Source organism: Mus musculus, chromosome 16, assembly GCF_000001635.26.
Source record: "Mus musculus strain C57BL/6J chromosome 16, GRCm38.p6 C57BL/6J".
Classification (NCBI taxonomy): Eukaryota; Metazoa; Chordata; class Mammalia; order Rodentia; family Muridae; genus Mus; species Mus musculus.
The window spans coordinates 5,623,506-5,639,051 of NC_000082.6; positions in this window are offsets into that span (position 1 = coordinate 5,623,506).

The window sequence follows — 15,546 nt, forward strand, 5'->3', positions numbered from 1 at the left end:
ATATGTACATGCCAAAATTAGCGGGATGGATGTTAATATTGGTAGATGGCTGTATTTTGTTACGTCTGTTACAACTTGTCAAACTCTGGGACTTTGTAGAAAACATCATGATATAGCCTAAAATTGCTCTCCAGTATGCCATTTAATAAATATATCCTAAGTGTTGGGGCCAGGGTTGATGACAGGTTTTGTCTTCATGCTATTTAAAATAGAGGGCATGAGAGGGTCCAGAAGAAATGGGGCCTATATTGTGTTATAAAGGAAGGTGGTCATACTCTGGAAACATGCCCTGGTGTAGGTTAGCAACTTCACTGCTGTGACAAAATACTCAGTAAAGGGGATTCAAGGAAAGGTATGTTTCTGTTGTCTCACAGTTGGAGGACACAGTTCATGAGGTGGCTGCTCACACTGCGTGTGCAGTCAGCAAGTGGAGAGATGAATGCTGGTCCTCTGCTCACTTTCTGTTCAATTAGTCCAATATCCCAGCCCCTGGGATGGTCCGACCCATACTCAGTCGTCCGACCTCAGTTAGTCTAATAATCTGAAAATTCTCTTACAGACATGCTGGAGTGTTGGTTCAACACTTAGGCATGTCTAGGTCCTGACAGGTCTAGGTCCTGACAAATTGACAGCCAAGATCTACCATCACACAGGGAGAGGGAGCTGAGGATGCAGGCAGGATGGGAAGCCTGGGCCCGGCCAGATCTCAGGCCATCCTAGAGTTCCCTAGTGGCCCTGAGTTTTAATGCTTTGAGAATGACTCCTTTAAAACACATTTTATTTATTCTTTGATAATTTCATACATGTGTACAATGGATTTTGCTATATATTCCTCCTCCTGCTTTCTTCTCCCCCCTGGACTCTACAAACACATCCTTCTCTCAACTTCACATCCTTTTTCTAAAAACAAGATAGCTCACTGAGCCCACTCAGGACTGCCACTATCACATGGCATCCCACTATCCAGGGGGTCATGGCCAATAATAGGCCATACCCTGAAGAAAATTCATTTTCTTTTCCCCAGTGGTCATAAATTTCCAATAGCTTTTCAGCTAGGCATAGAATCTTGTGAGTCTCTCTATTCAATGCTTGGGTGTTGAGCGGTCTTTACAGGTAACTACAGCTGCTGGGTTCATGAGTACAAGACAAGTCCTGTCCAGAAGAAACTGGTTTACAGATGCTTGAGTCCAGATACTTATTTTTGAATTGTCATTTAACTAATATGTGAGCTGATTTTCCAATTCTCTGTGCCTCAGTTTCCTCATCCATAAGATGGGGATAATAATAGTTCTTACACCATAGGTTACTATATTAGGTGAGTATGATAGCATGCACACTTGATGCTTACTCTAATCCTTATTATCATTCCTGTTGTATCATGTTGTGGTGTGTGTGTGTGTGTGTGTGTGTGTGTGTGTGTGTGTGTGTGTGTGTGTGAGTGTGTGTTTCCTACTGGTATGTCCCAGTGCTACACTGAATGGTGCTTGTAGACAGCTAAGCTTCTGTTCTCTTTCACTGACCACTTTGTGGTGCTCCCTGGGCCAGCAGAGAAGAGCTGAGCTTCCACAGAGCTCATGTGACTGGACTCCTGACAGAGTTGGGCAGCAGATGCAATGAACCACAGAGACTGTTGGATGAAACAGTAATACTTAGGCTAAAACTTATGCAAAGAGAAACCCGGAACATTTCAGAGTCCTGGAGGAATCCACAGGCCTAATCCATCACCAGGAGGAGAAATTAAACACTTGCTGCTTATCTCTTGGAAAAGCAGAGCCCACAGCGAGGCCCTGGGGTCTGGGGGTCTCCCTGGCACCCAGGGACTGGGGGTGTGTGATTTATTAGAATGTGCAGAGCTCTCTTGGCTTTTTGTCCTTTGATCAGTGCTGGGAGCCAACCAGGCCCAGCTACTTTGCATACTAATAAAGATTGGTGCCTGTAATTATTCAGCAGTCACACCGCTATTCCTGGGAGATAAATCATCCCTGGTTTATTTACTCTACTTGCCTCAAGTTATTTCAAGATGCCTTTACTATGCCACATCTGACTTGCATGGAGGAGAAGCTACCTATCTCAGTTGTACTTAAAGGGTGATGGAGAGATGGATACACATGCATATATTTTTTGGCAGGATTCCACTCTGAGGCCCAGGTTGCATTCAAACTCACAACCCTCTGCCCTCAGCCTTCTGAGTGCTTTGATTACAGGTGTTCATCAAACTTTTCTCCATTTATGCTTTTGAGGGACTGCCCTGGTATCAGCCTCTCTCATCCCCATCTTTATTTTGACCTTATATGTAGTCCTGATATCATATAAGATGTGGGGGTGACCTGGCCATTTTCTAGTTTCTCAACTGGTGCTGGGCTTCTGGTGTTATGTGGTGATCTGAATAAAGACATGTTGATCTAAGTCACATGAGAATTTGCCTGTAGAAGAACTGTTGTGAAGAGGATATTTGTAGACCATTTATCCCTCAAGGAGACTTCTCTTCTAGTTTGTGTCCAATTTCATCTTCAGCCCTGATCTTCATAAATCTAAGTGTGGTTCCACCTACCTTGTACCAGAAAAGCAGTAGTTGAACCTCACATATAGAGATCGATAGACTAGATCGTTTGGCTCTTCCAACCTTGTTTGTGTGTGTGTTTCTGTTCTCTCTCTTCTTCTCTTCCTCCCCCTTCCCCCTCTCCCTCCCCTTCTGTGTATGCACATCCATGTCAGGCTAGCAGACAGCGTAAGTTGTTCTTCTTTAAGCACCATCTACCACTGGTCTGGAATTCACCAAGTCAGGAAACCCAGAGATCTGCCTGTCTGTGCCTTGCCAGTGCTGGGGTTATAGCTTCCACATCTAGCTCTTATTAACGTAAGTCCTGAGGATCAAACCTCAGGTCATCACAAATGTAAGTTAACTTTACTGACTTAGCCATCTCCCTCGGTCTCAACTTTTGACCTCTGTCTCAGGAAACCATCTTCTTTTTTATTAGATATTTCCTTTATTTACATTTCAAATGTTAATCCCCTTTCCTCGTTTCCCCTCCATTTCATATAAAGTTACCAAACCCAGACACTATTGTGGGTGCCAACAAATGCTCGCTGACAGGAGCCTGAAATATAGCTGTCTCCGGAGAGGCTCTGCCAGAGCCTGACAAATACAGAAGTGGATGCTCACAGCACATGACAGAGCACAGGGTCCCCAATGGAGGAGCTAGAGAAAGGACCCAAGGAGCTGAAGGGGTTGGAGCCCCATAGGAGGAACAACAATATGAACCAACCAGTACCCCCAGAGCTCCCAGAGACTAAACCACTAACCAAAGAGTACACATGGAGGGATTCAAGGCTCCAGCCACAAATGTAGCAGAGGACAGCCTTGTGGGACATCAATGAGAGGAGAGGACCTTGGTCTTGTGAAGGCTTAGTTCCCTAGTGTAGGGGAGTGACAGCACAGGGAATCAGGAGTGGGCGGGTTAGTGGATAGGGAGGGTTTCAGAGGAAACCATCTTCTAAAATGTTCCCACAAGCATAGATACCAGTGAATCCCCCTGTGATAGCAGCTGTCAGCTTTGAAATAACTTTTTGATCAGTGAATGCTTGATATAAGTACCCACGGTATGGGGGAAGGGACTCACAGCAAAGCCAGCAACACTCAGTGACAGGGAAAAAGAAGTGAATATCTTCTTAGGGCATCAAGTTGCTGAGAAGTGAGCAAAAAGAAGGAGGAGACTTATGTGTGTGGTCTATTGACTTCCTGATAAGGGGAGAGAGGGGGAAGCCCAGAGGTGGGGCCTTCGCTGGGCAGACAGAATCACCCAGCATTTTCCCTGGCATGGAATGTCTATCAGTAAGCAAATTCCTCTTATGCTGCTCATCATTGTAAAGAAAGTTAAGGAATGACCACTCAGTTAGTGAACTGATTTGCATCCTTTCTTGACATTCTTTGTATGAACCTTACAGAAAGAAGAGAATGTTTCCAGATGAGCAGTTTGCTAAGTTTCAACAAGTTTCCTCCTGTGGGAAGCCTAGAAGGGTGTGTGTGTGTGTGTGTGTGTGTGTGTGTGTGTGTGTGTGTGTGTGTGCATGTGTGTGTGTGTGTAAATCCACCTCTAACCAAGGTGATTTGAAGGTGCCCTGGCTTTCACATCTCCGCAGCTGCCTCTCTCCTCCTCTAGCAGGAAGCTGGCCTTTGATTTCCCCGGTGTTCAGCATCCTCTGTGCCCGGTGAGTCATGAGAGAGATGATTTAAGACTTCTTCCGGGTGGGAGGGTGCTAGTCATTAAATTTGTATTTTCTCTGGGAGTTTGTTTTTAAAACTTTGGGCCAGGGGAAAAAAGTATGTAGAGGAATGTCTGGTTTTTAATAATTAAATCTTTCATTGTTTTAATTTTCTCCTGAGTGTTTCTCTGGAGGAAAATAAAGTTACAGATCCAATATTTATGTCTTTCCTAAAGCACCGGTGGTTGCCAAATGAAATGAGTTTTGCTATTTTTCCCCTGATGGTCGATGTTTCTCTAGAGGGACTCCCTCTTGAATTTTCAGGAAGGGTTTAATGTTCTGTGGGAGTGGACAGGGATCACTGGGCCAGGGAAACAGGACAATGCTGCTTTGGTTTGGGGAGGATGAAGGGTTTGGGGTGTGGCTTCTTCACCCCTGACCTGGTCTCACCTATAGCATGCCAGTGTTTTCCCCTTCATATAAATTCGTTGTGCACACATGCTATTTTCAGCTGAGAGAAGCAGCTGATAGTTTTGTGCAGAATCAATGACTTCTCTGAACGCTTTAGCTGCCCATTCCTGCCCACCTCTACTAGCTCACCATTAGCAGGCCTCCAGAGGGAGGGAATGCAGACATCCCCCGGGCACACTCATATGGTATTGGGTCTTTTTTGGAGCCTTTAAAATCTAGACAACGGGAATTTCATCATGGAGTCGTTTCCCCTCCTGTTCCCCATCACTGGGACTCATGTAACCTCCTCTAAGTCAGCCAAGCTCCATTTAAACAGAGACGGGAAGGTGGATCACAGGCTGTTTGGCTGTATGCAGTGGAACCTCTCAGCGGCAGCTGTTTGGGGGGAAATAAATAGCTTTGGTTATTACTGCCTCTGATGTGTTTGACTTTCCAAGTCAGCCGTTCTTTGAGAACCTGGAGGAAGGGAATGTGTTCTTCCAAAGGCAAAGCATTTCATGTCTTGTATAGTGAGTCTCAGAACCCGGTTCACAGAGGCAGTTGATCCTGGAGGAAGTTCAAACTCTACCTGCCAACTCCTACACATACACCAGTTATCCACAAGTAGCTCAGAGAGAAAGAGTAGCCGAGAAGGTAAATGCCATGTCGTGCTGACATCCAGGCTCCAAACACTGAAGCCCTGTTACCAGGGAATTATCCAAATGGCACCTGCATAATATGAGGTTTGGGGGCATTCTCTGGCATCCTTAGCTTTTATGAGTAGGAACAGCTCAGTGGACAAGTAACAATCCCATCACATTTGTATTGCTATGAAAAATACCTAACAGAGGAGAATTCATTTGCTTCATGGTCTCAAAGGGTTTGGTCCATGGACAGTTAAGCAGAGCTGCTTGGAGCTGGTGGGAGCCTGTCATGAGCTAGTTCACATCATGGAAGACAATGAGAAACAGATAGGGACCAGAGGCAAAATACCCCTAAGGACCAGCCCACAGTGACCTTGTTCCTCCAGCTAAATACCTCTTCCTAGAGCTTCCAGACACTTTCAGGATAGCACCACCGGCTAGGGTTTAACAGGTAGAAGAGATTTCATCTTCAGAACATAACAGGGATGCTACCAAGTCCTTATTAGGCTCTTGCCTGCTGGGGAGACCTCTGTGAAGGGCATGGCACAGGACTTGGCATTGAAAAGACACCCACACATTTCCTTAGGAAATAGTGGTGACGAGTTCAAGTGTAGTTAGAGACTTGAGTTTAAGTCCCAGCTCTGTCCTCAGCACTGAATTCACTGTGCATGTGTCCAAGTCTTCATCCTCCATTCTTAGGTGAGGAGCCAGGATCTCCCTCCATTGAACCCGGATGGTCTTTAGTAAACAGAAGAATTTTTAAAATTTGTTCTCTGAAAGTAACATAGATATCTACAGTGTATTTTGATTATATTCCCTCTCACCCCCCCAACACTTTAATCTTTCAAACATATCCCCCTCCCAACTTCATGACCTACTCCTTTCTCATTTTAATTAATGGAGAGTCCAATTAGTGCTGCCTATGTCTGTATGGGTGTGTGCCTTCCGTGAAGAATGTGCAAGTGACTCTCCTCCCCCAGCAGTTATTAACTGCCCACAACTCATAACTAGGAATGGCACCTTTGGAACCCATTCTCCATTCATGCTAGGATGCTGACTGGCTTTACCAGAAGGAATCTTGAACATCAAACTTGACACCACACCCAAAGTTCCAACTATGTAGTAAATTACTGTTATTATAAGAATGCAGGATACATCAACAAAAACATTTCTTCCCCATTCTCTGGAATCCTCTTAGGATCCATTATTTCCTGAAAACCTATCACGAGCACAATGCAACTAGACATTTGGGAAAGAAAGACGATCCTCTTGAACTTGAGCTTGTCTGACTACATTCATTCATTGGATTTACTTGATGTGCTCATTATAACATCATTCATTCAGAAAATGTGTCAGGCAGATGGAGTGTCTGGCATTGCTATAAGTGTTGCAGATGAAAGGCAAGAAGATAGTCCTTCAAGTTCAAAACAACATTTTAAACATTGGTCCATATGGATGCCTTTGGAAGTTCGTTGGAAAGCACAGATTTTCCCTTCCAGAGTCAGGCCAGAGGAAATAACTTGCACATATTTTGACTTGTAATTTTAGGCTGTCACATGACCCATATGCTTCCAGCTGACCTGCACCACTTTTTTTTTTTTTTTGCACGTATCCTGTTACAGAGCTAGCATCCCAGGTCTTTAACAACATGACCATCCATCTCAACAACATTTCTTCCAGTTCCAGGAGATGGCATGCTTCCCAAACATGGCCCAACATACAGAGAGATCTCTCTGCACACTCTGCTTATGCCCCCTGCTGTGGACTAGTATCATGGTGCATATTTTTAGAAGGTCAGGCAGGAAGAATAGACCTGGGTGTCAGTTGCTCAGCTTGGGAGAGGATTGGTGCTTTCTGAAAGCAGAACTTGTGAGGAGAGAGGCTCAGAAGCTGCCATGGCTCCCAACATTTTCTAGGACCATATCTATTGTTCCTGAGAATTGAACCAATTTTCACAGAAAAGCCCAGATGTGAGAGAGTGAATTAGCAGGAGTGGGTCAGACATGGGAGGGTTTCATGGTAATCTTTGAGCCTCTTGTTGAATTTATCCCTAAGACCTGTCTGAGTAAGCTCCTTTCTGGGGCTGGCTGTTCAGTCCCACAGTGGAGTCTGTTAGCTGACACACTGTACTCTTCCTAAGCTTGGCTTTGTTCATTTTCTGTCACTAGCAACTCAGGCAGTGCTGACGAATCCAGCAGAAGCAAATCAGTGCTTGGGCCCCAGAGAGATGCAGATTAGAAAACCAGATGTGTGACTCAGTGTAGAGAGGGTAAAAGGTAAGGGTGGAGGGTTGTGCACAGCTTGTGGAAGGGGCACATCCCTATGACCTTCACAAAGGCCCATTGTGTTTTTTTGTGTACTTTCAGGAAGAGGAAGGGCTCATCTTTCTATATGTGGGTCACTGAATCTGAATGTGTGACCTCACTGAAATGAGGTCACCTACCTGGCTTGGTCACCCATCAGAACAGTGAGAATTCAGAGATGTTATCTTTCTTCCTTTCCCTTCCCAGAGCATCCTGGGAGCATCCTTCATGATGCAATGGCCAGTCTTGGCCAATGTGTTTGATTACAGCGTCTATCTGTCTTCCATCCTTCTAGAACCCCTCCTGGCAATTCCTTTTTAATAGCAATCTTGCTTAGCTGGTTGTGTCAGGCACTATTAATGCTGTCTCTTCCATAAAGATGACACTGTCTCCTTCGTTCAGGTTTTACATACATCTGACACTTTGCATTCCATAGCAGGCATAGCAAGTCCTTGTAAATATAACCCTTACAGTAACAACTCCTGTTTGTGAAGTCCTCATGACAGGAGGCATCAAGGGCAATACATAAAAAACAGCAGAGGAGGTCTGGCATCCCCTTCCCACCTACATGTAGAATATGAGCACAAGAAAAGCAGATGATACTCAAATGTGGGAGGAGCCAGGTTCTAAGTAAATGGCTTCTAGAAAGTCATGGCCTTAGGCCCAGGGATTGGAGCCTCATCAACCCACTTTTGTTCTCCAGATTCCCTTTCTCTCAATAAATGGTCTCTGTTTTCATCATTCTTCACATGTTTAAGTCTTAGATCAGGATCACAGGGATCAGAACATCTTATCGAGTGCCCTCTAGACTCAGAGACACTCCCCTAACACCACTGTAGTCTCTTGGATGCTGTATTGGCATTCCTATTCTTCACAGCAGCCATATGAGGTGGGTGTTGCTGCCCTTTCATATGAGCATCTAAGAGGCTAAGTCATCTGTGAAGGGGTATTGGACCAATGACCTGGACCAGCTCCTGATTGGCTGACTGAACCATCTCTTCATCTCACTTGCAGGCAAGACTCCCAGGAGATGTCTGTTTAGAGACAGAAGACTCTAAAGTGTTCAGAAACAACAGATAGGCTCCCACTCTCTCTCTCTCCTTACAGGTGGGGAAACAGGCAAAAGATTTGATTGGTCAGATAAGCGTGAGAGTGAAGTTTGATACATCAACTTCCATCTCAGGTTGAAGTGGGGTATGTCCATCTTTTTTTGCTGTCCTGAATCATCTGTATTCCTTCTTGTTCTCAGAGTGGAGGGAAGGGGCTATGCTAGGGCTGATGGTATTGTGCAAAGACAGATTGAAATGCTGTCCCATTTGTCCTTATTGTAAGGCTGGCAAGCCTGGCACTTGGGTCCTCTCAAGGTAGCTCTACAATTAATGTTTTCCTCTCCAATTAGGGCTTATGTTCTGCTCTGTTGTGGTTGAGGAAGGATGGCACACAGGATGTTTCAGAGTTATGTGAGAGGGAGTGAGTGATGGAATTTGGGGTTAACCATGCACACATTATCTCAGATGTGATTGCTTTGTGGTCCGGAACATCTAAAGCAATATGTAGCCCATTACCGGCTCTGGGTCCTTGGGGAGCCGTTGTATTTTCTGGGCTTATTACTAATGGTTGTATTTGCCAGCTATATTTTTAGCTGTAAGACTTGGAAAGGCCAGGAAGGGACCTGATATTCTTGGTAGAAGCAAAGGGGATAATGGCATAGTATCAGAGATAAGTTTTTCTTCATGCACTAAATATGTATTTCTTAAAAACTTACCATGAGCTAGGTCTTGTACCTGAAGCTGGGCTATGGTCAGAGCCACAAAAAGTCCTGGTAGTGGATTTCTAGGGTGTTTGATCTGGAAGGCAAGACAGTAAGTAATGCAGCCATCACACGAGGGAATTCATAAATGCAGCTTCTCTGTAGATATGGAGCAGTTTGCTAATTTAAGTGAAATGCTTGCATACTAAGTATCTCATATACATTATTCTAAATCCCATTTACTAATGGTCAATTTACCTGCCCAATGGCCCTAGGGTGCTGTTACTGAGTTACTACTATCTGTATTGGGCAGATGAAGGAATCAAAGCACATAGGTAAGCTGTCTGGGGGTCACATACAGCAAGTGGTAAAGATCAGGTTTGTGTCCTCATAGCCACACATCAAAGCTCTTGCTCTCAACCACTCAGGATGCTGCCTCTTAGCTGAGAAAAGACAGGCTGTGTCTGTTCCTGCATCTGGGGTTTGGAAAGCCTCCCCCACCCCCTTTGAGATTCGATACTGTGTTTGAGAGTCAAAGAAAAAGGAGAGAAGCCAGCTAGCTAGAGAAAGAGGTAGTTCAAGCTGAAGGAAATACCCAAGCAAAGACCCTGAGGCAAGGGAGGAAGGGCTTGTCAGAGAGGTGGGAAGTTGGTACTTGGGGTTTGCTAGGGGTGAGCCTGGGGATGGGAACTGTGACCAGGTTGGGTTTGAGAGCCCACTAAGTCATCTGGGTGTTTAGCTTAGCTCTTGAGAAATATGGCTGTAAAGGAGCTTGTACCTGGTACAATGGAACCTTTGTGGGCAGTGTGTGTGTGTGTGTGTGTGTGTGTGTGTGTGTGTGTGTGTGTGTGTGAGATGATAGCTATAGTGATAGCGATCATGGTGAAGGTGATAGTGTTCTCATCGATATAGTGATGTTAATGATAACAGTGTTAAGCAGTCACTCAGTTTCAGGAATCTCTTAAGCCCTTCTCTCAGCACTTACCAATTTTCCCAGTGCCCTCAGTAATGTTAGTGAGACCACTGCGCCATTTGCCTCCAGCTTCTTTGATGCCATGGGAACTTCAGCTGGTGTCAGGTGGCATGTGGCTTGCATCATGGTAGTGAGTAATTTTCCCCATGTGCAGGGGAGCATCTTGGGGGCCCTCTCGCCAATGGCCTTCAGTTAGATGCTCACATACTGAGCTCTTCCCATCATACCTTGGGACACTTAATTCTCTCAATGTCTCAGTGAGGGACACAGCACTGGCCCCACACACTAAATCTGCCAAGGATCATGTGGTTCATAGATACCAGATTCTGGACTTTAGTCTAGGTCATGTGGCTACAACAAGACCAGTGGTTACATTGTCTGAAAATGTTCCTTGGTTTCCTAGTATGTTTGTTTGCAGCTCATTTTATTTTGCTTCATTGGTCTTCTTTAGAGACAGGTCTTATCTCAGACTCACCTCCTGTTCACTGTGCTGCTGTGAATGACCTTTCACCTTCCTGCTTCCCCTTGTCAAATGCTGAGATGACAGGTGTATTTTCCACATCCAGCTTTTGAATACAATGCCCAGGCCTTCCTGCATGCCAGACAAATGCTTTACCAGTGATCCCACCACTATTCTGTGAGGAGCCGCTCTCACATTTGCCATTATAAGATGGTGCTGACAGCTGTGTTCTAAGTGGTAAACATAATCTGCACACGTGCAGGGGCAGTTTTCCCGCCATGTGTTCTGCCTTTCTCGTGATGACAACTGAGCCGATGGGCTGCAGCCAATCAGGGAGTAATACGTCCTAGGCGGAGGATAATTCTCCTTAAAAGGGACGGGGTTTTGCCATTCTTTTTCTCTCTCTTGTTCTTGCTTTTTCTCTCTCTTGTTCTTGCTTTTTCTCTCTCTTGTTCTTGCTTTTTCTCTCTCTTGCTTTCTTGTTCTTGTTCTTTTTCTCTCTCTTGCTCTTGCTTTCTTGCTTTCTTGCTCTCTCTTGCACTCTTGCTCTCTTGCTCTCTGGCTCCTGAAGATGTAAGCAATAAAGCTTTGCCGCAGAAGATTCTGGTTTGTTGCGTTCTTCCTGGCCGGTCGTGAGAACGCGTGTAAGAGTTGGTGCTGAGACCCGGGACGGGACGAGAAGACCTGGGATGAGAAGACCTGGGACGAGAAGACCTGGGACGAGAAGACCTGGGACGAGAAGACCTGGGACGAGAAAACCCGGGACAAGAAAACCTGGGACGGTTACCATCACCGGCGCAGGGAAGATCCCTCATTCCAGAACCAGAACTGCGGGTCACGGTCATAAAGGTTCCCGTAAAACAGACTGTTGAGAAGGATTCAACTGCGTGAATTCAGAACTCTTCAGCTGGGGAACGGTGGTAATGAAGTGTTCCCGTAAAACAGACTGTTGAGAAGGATTCAACTGCGTGAATTCAGAACTCTTCAGCTGGGGAACAGGGTACCCGTAAGTATAGCTTTACAAGGTACGTCTGGCCTTGAACTTTCTAAGGAAATTCAAGACAGTCTATCAGAAGTAAAGTGGGGAATAGCTTTACAAGGTAAGTCTGGTCTTGAACTTTCTAACGAAATTCAAGACAGTCTATCAGAAGTAAAGTGGGAAATAGCTTTACAAGGTAAGTCTGGCCTTGAACTTTCTAATGAAATTCAAGACAGTCTATCAGAAGTAAAGTGGGAAATAGCTTTACAAGGTATGTTTGGCCTTGAACTTTCTCTAGTGTTAGGAGCCTTTTTGTTCCTTTTCACATGTTATCAAGCGGTTAAGGCAGGGCTAAAAATTCTGGATGAAATTCAGGGCAATCTATCAGAAGTAAAGCGGGGAGAGAGAGTAGGAGCAAAGAGGAAATATGGTACACAAAATAAGTATACAGGCCTTTCCACAGGTCTTGAACCTGAGGAAAAGTTTAGGTCAGGTAAGAATACCTGGGGAGAGATTAGAAGGAAGGAAAAGAAAAAAGATCAATTAGCGGAGGCTTCTAGGAGAAGGAGCCTATACTCATCACTAGATGAGCTCAAGGAGCCAGTTCTTAATAGTTCTGAATCAGATGAAAAGGCTATTAGGGCCTGGAAGACGCTCTCCGGAGCAGGTGAAGCCACTGGACAACTAACAAAGATCGTTCAGAGACCTCAGGAGTCATTCTCAGATTTTGTGGCCAGAATGACAGAGGCAGCAGAGCATATTTTTGCAGATTTGGAGCAAGCCGCACCTCTGGTAGAATAGCTTATTTATGAGCAAGCCACGCAGGAATGCAGAGCGGCCATAGCCCCAAGAAAGAACAAAGGTTTACAAGACTGGCTCAGGGTTTGTCGGGAGCTTGGGGGACCCCTCATTATGCGTTACTTCCATTCAGTATGAGAAATTTACTAGGGCAGCTAATTTGTCAAAAAGTCTTTCTCAGTATATGTTACAGAATTGGATGGCTGAATTTGAACAGACCCTTCGGGAATTGAGAATTGCCATCATTCAGGTCAACTCCACGCGCTTGGACCTGTCCCTGATCAAAGGATTACCCAATTGGATCTCCTCAGCATTTTCCTTCTTTAAAGAATGGGTATGGGTGGGATTATTTGGAGATACACTTTGCTGTGGATTAGTGTTTCTTCTTTGGTTGGTCTGTAAGCTTAAGGCCCAAACTAGGAGAGACAAGGTGGTTATTGCCCAGGCGCTTGCAGCACTAGAACATGGTGCTTCCCCTGATATATAGTTATCTATGCTTAAGCAATAGGTCGCTGGCCACTCAGCTCTTGCACCCCACGAGGCTAGTCTCATTGCACGGGATAGAGTGAGTGTGCTTCAGCAGCCCGAGAGAGTTGCACGGCTAAGCACTGCAGTAGAAGGGCTCTGCGGCATATATGAGCCTATTCTAGGGAGACATGTCATCTTTCAAGAAGGTTGAGTGTCCAAGTGTCCTTCTCCCCAGGAAAAAACGACACGGGAGCAGGTCAGGGTTGCTCTGGGTAAAAGCCTGTGAGCCTAAGAGCTAATCCTGTACATGGCTCCTTTACCTGCACACTGGGGATTTGACCTCTATCTCCACTCTCATTAATATGGGTGGCCTATTGCTCTTATTAAAAGAAAAGGGGGATCTGTGAGGAGCCGCCCTCACATTTGCCATTATAAGATGGTGCTGACAGCTGTGTTCTAAGTGGTAAACATAATCTGCACACGTGCAGGGGCAGTTTTCCCGCCATGTGTTCTGCCTTTCTCGTGATGACAACTGAGCCGATGGGCTGCAGCCAATCAGGGAGTAATACGTCCTAGGCGGAGGATAATTCTCCTTAAAAGGGACGGGGTTTTGCCATTCTTTTTCTCTCTCTTGTTCTTGCTTTTTCTCTCTCTTGTTCTTGCTTTTTCTCTCTCTTGTTCTTGCTTTTTCTCTCTCTTGCTTTCTTGTTCTTGTTCTTTTTCTCTCTCTTGCTCTTGCTTTCTTGCTTTCTTGCTCTCTCTTGCACTCTTGCTCTCTTGCTCTCTGGCTCCTGAAGATGTAAGCAATAAAGCTTTGCCGCAGAAGATTCTGGTTTGTTGCGTTCTTCCTGGCCGGTCGCGTGAACGCGTGTAAGACTATTCATGCTACATCTTTTGTTCTATGTACTGGGATATCTACCACATATCTGCCACTCCATTTCCAAAGTGCAGAACTCTGGCTGTTTTTAAAAATATTAAGTAGTCATGCCTCTCAGCAGAGCTAGATCCCTGCCCAGTCCCAAATGCTATTGGTGGCTCTCTAAGGCAATCTTTGTATTAAATGCTGATGGTCCATTTAAGAAAGACAGGTGCCACATATTTAAATTAGTAAGGGGAACTCTGTGTAGGATATAGAAACAGTTTGCCTTTCCTTTACTGCTGAGCCATCTCTCCAGGCTGAGCCATCTCTATCTCTCTTTTGCTTAAGCTGTCTGGGTTTAGCACTGTTGATAGTTGAAGCCAACAATACTTTAAATGATACTCTGTTTTGGATTAATCTTTTATAACCTTTAAGAGAAGGAGGAAAACAAGGAATAGGACAAGTGAGAAGAGTCAGGAGCCTGAACCACAAGTGAAGGGAGGGAGGTGAGGAGCTCCCTGGCCTTGAAAGCAAGAGGATGGGGTGAGGTTGCCCTGGGTTCATGTATGCTGTTTTCAAGGGTGATAATACTTGGTTTGCCTGGGATAATCTCGGCTCTGTGCCCTCGGACCCCAACTTCCTCCCTCTCCTTTTCCACAGAGGGTATCTTGTCTGTCTCTCCAAATGATGCCTCTTTGAAGGATGTAAAGGTCTGAGCTGGTTGGTCTGGAGAGGCACAGGCCTTTCATCCTTTTTTAAAGGTCCATTGTAGGAAAGCAGAGAGCCAGGTATGCTGTCTGATGGGCAGTGGAGAAGACTGTGAAAGACTCTGTGTTAGTGTGTGTGTGTGTGTGTGTGTGTGTGTTTATAACTCATGTGTATGTTTGTATGTTTGAGGGTGCACGTGTGTGTGCTGGTGCATATGTATGCATGTGTATGTGTGTCAACCTTGGGTGAAATTTCTCAAGTCCCAGTCACCTTGTTTTTTGAGACAAAAATCTTTCATTGGCTTGGAACTTGGGCTGGCCAGCAAGTCCCCATCTCTGCAAAGTTGCTTTCACAATGCTGACATTATGCACATGTTCCTCCTCACCTGACTGTTTTCCTGCTGGAACTGGACTCACAGTGTCACACTTGCAAGGTGGACACTTTTCTGGCTGAGCTATCACTCCAGCTCATCTCCCCATGGTATCTTGATGACACATGACACACATGGCATCACAGAGAACTTTATGCACTCTGACCCTCCTGATGGGGATGTTGGCTTGGTCTTGCTCCAGAGGAGGATGTCACTTCTTGAAGGGTGCAGATATTTGTTTGTGTGAGTTTGGAAGGAGGCACCAGAGACTGTAGCACTACCTCCTCACCAGGAATCAGGAGAAATTGTGAAGTATTCGTGCTAGATTTGACCTCCACTGACCTTGTGTGGGAGGTGTTCAGGTTCTTTGGCCTTTCTGAGCATATTCTCTGGGCTTTTCATATATTTGGGAGATGAAAAGAAAGCAAATGTTTGCTTTTGTATTCCACAAATTTTAGGGTACCCCGAGAGGCCAGCACGTCCATCAAGACTCAGTTGGGAGTTTTGAGTCTTCTTGCTACCAACAATGGTCTTTCTTCCTATGGCTCTCTGTGCAGACACATGTGGGATAAGTAAACTTC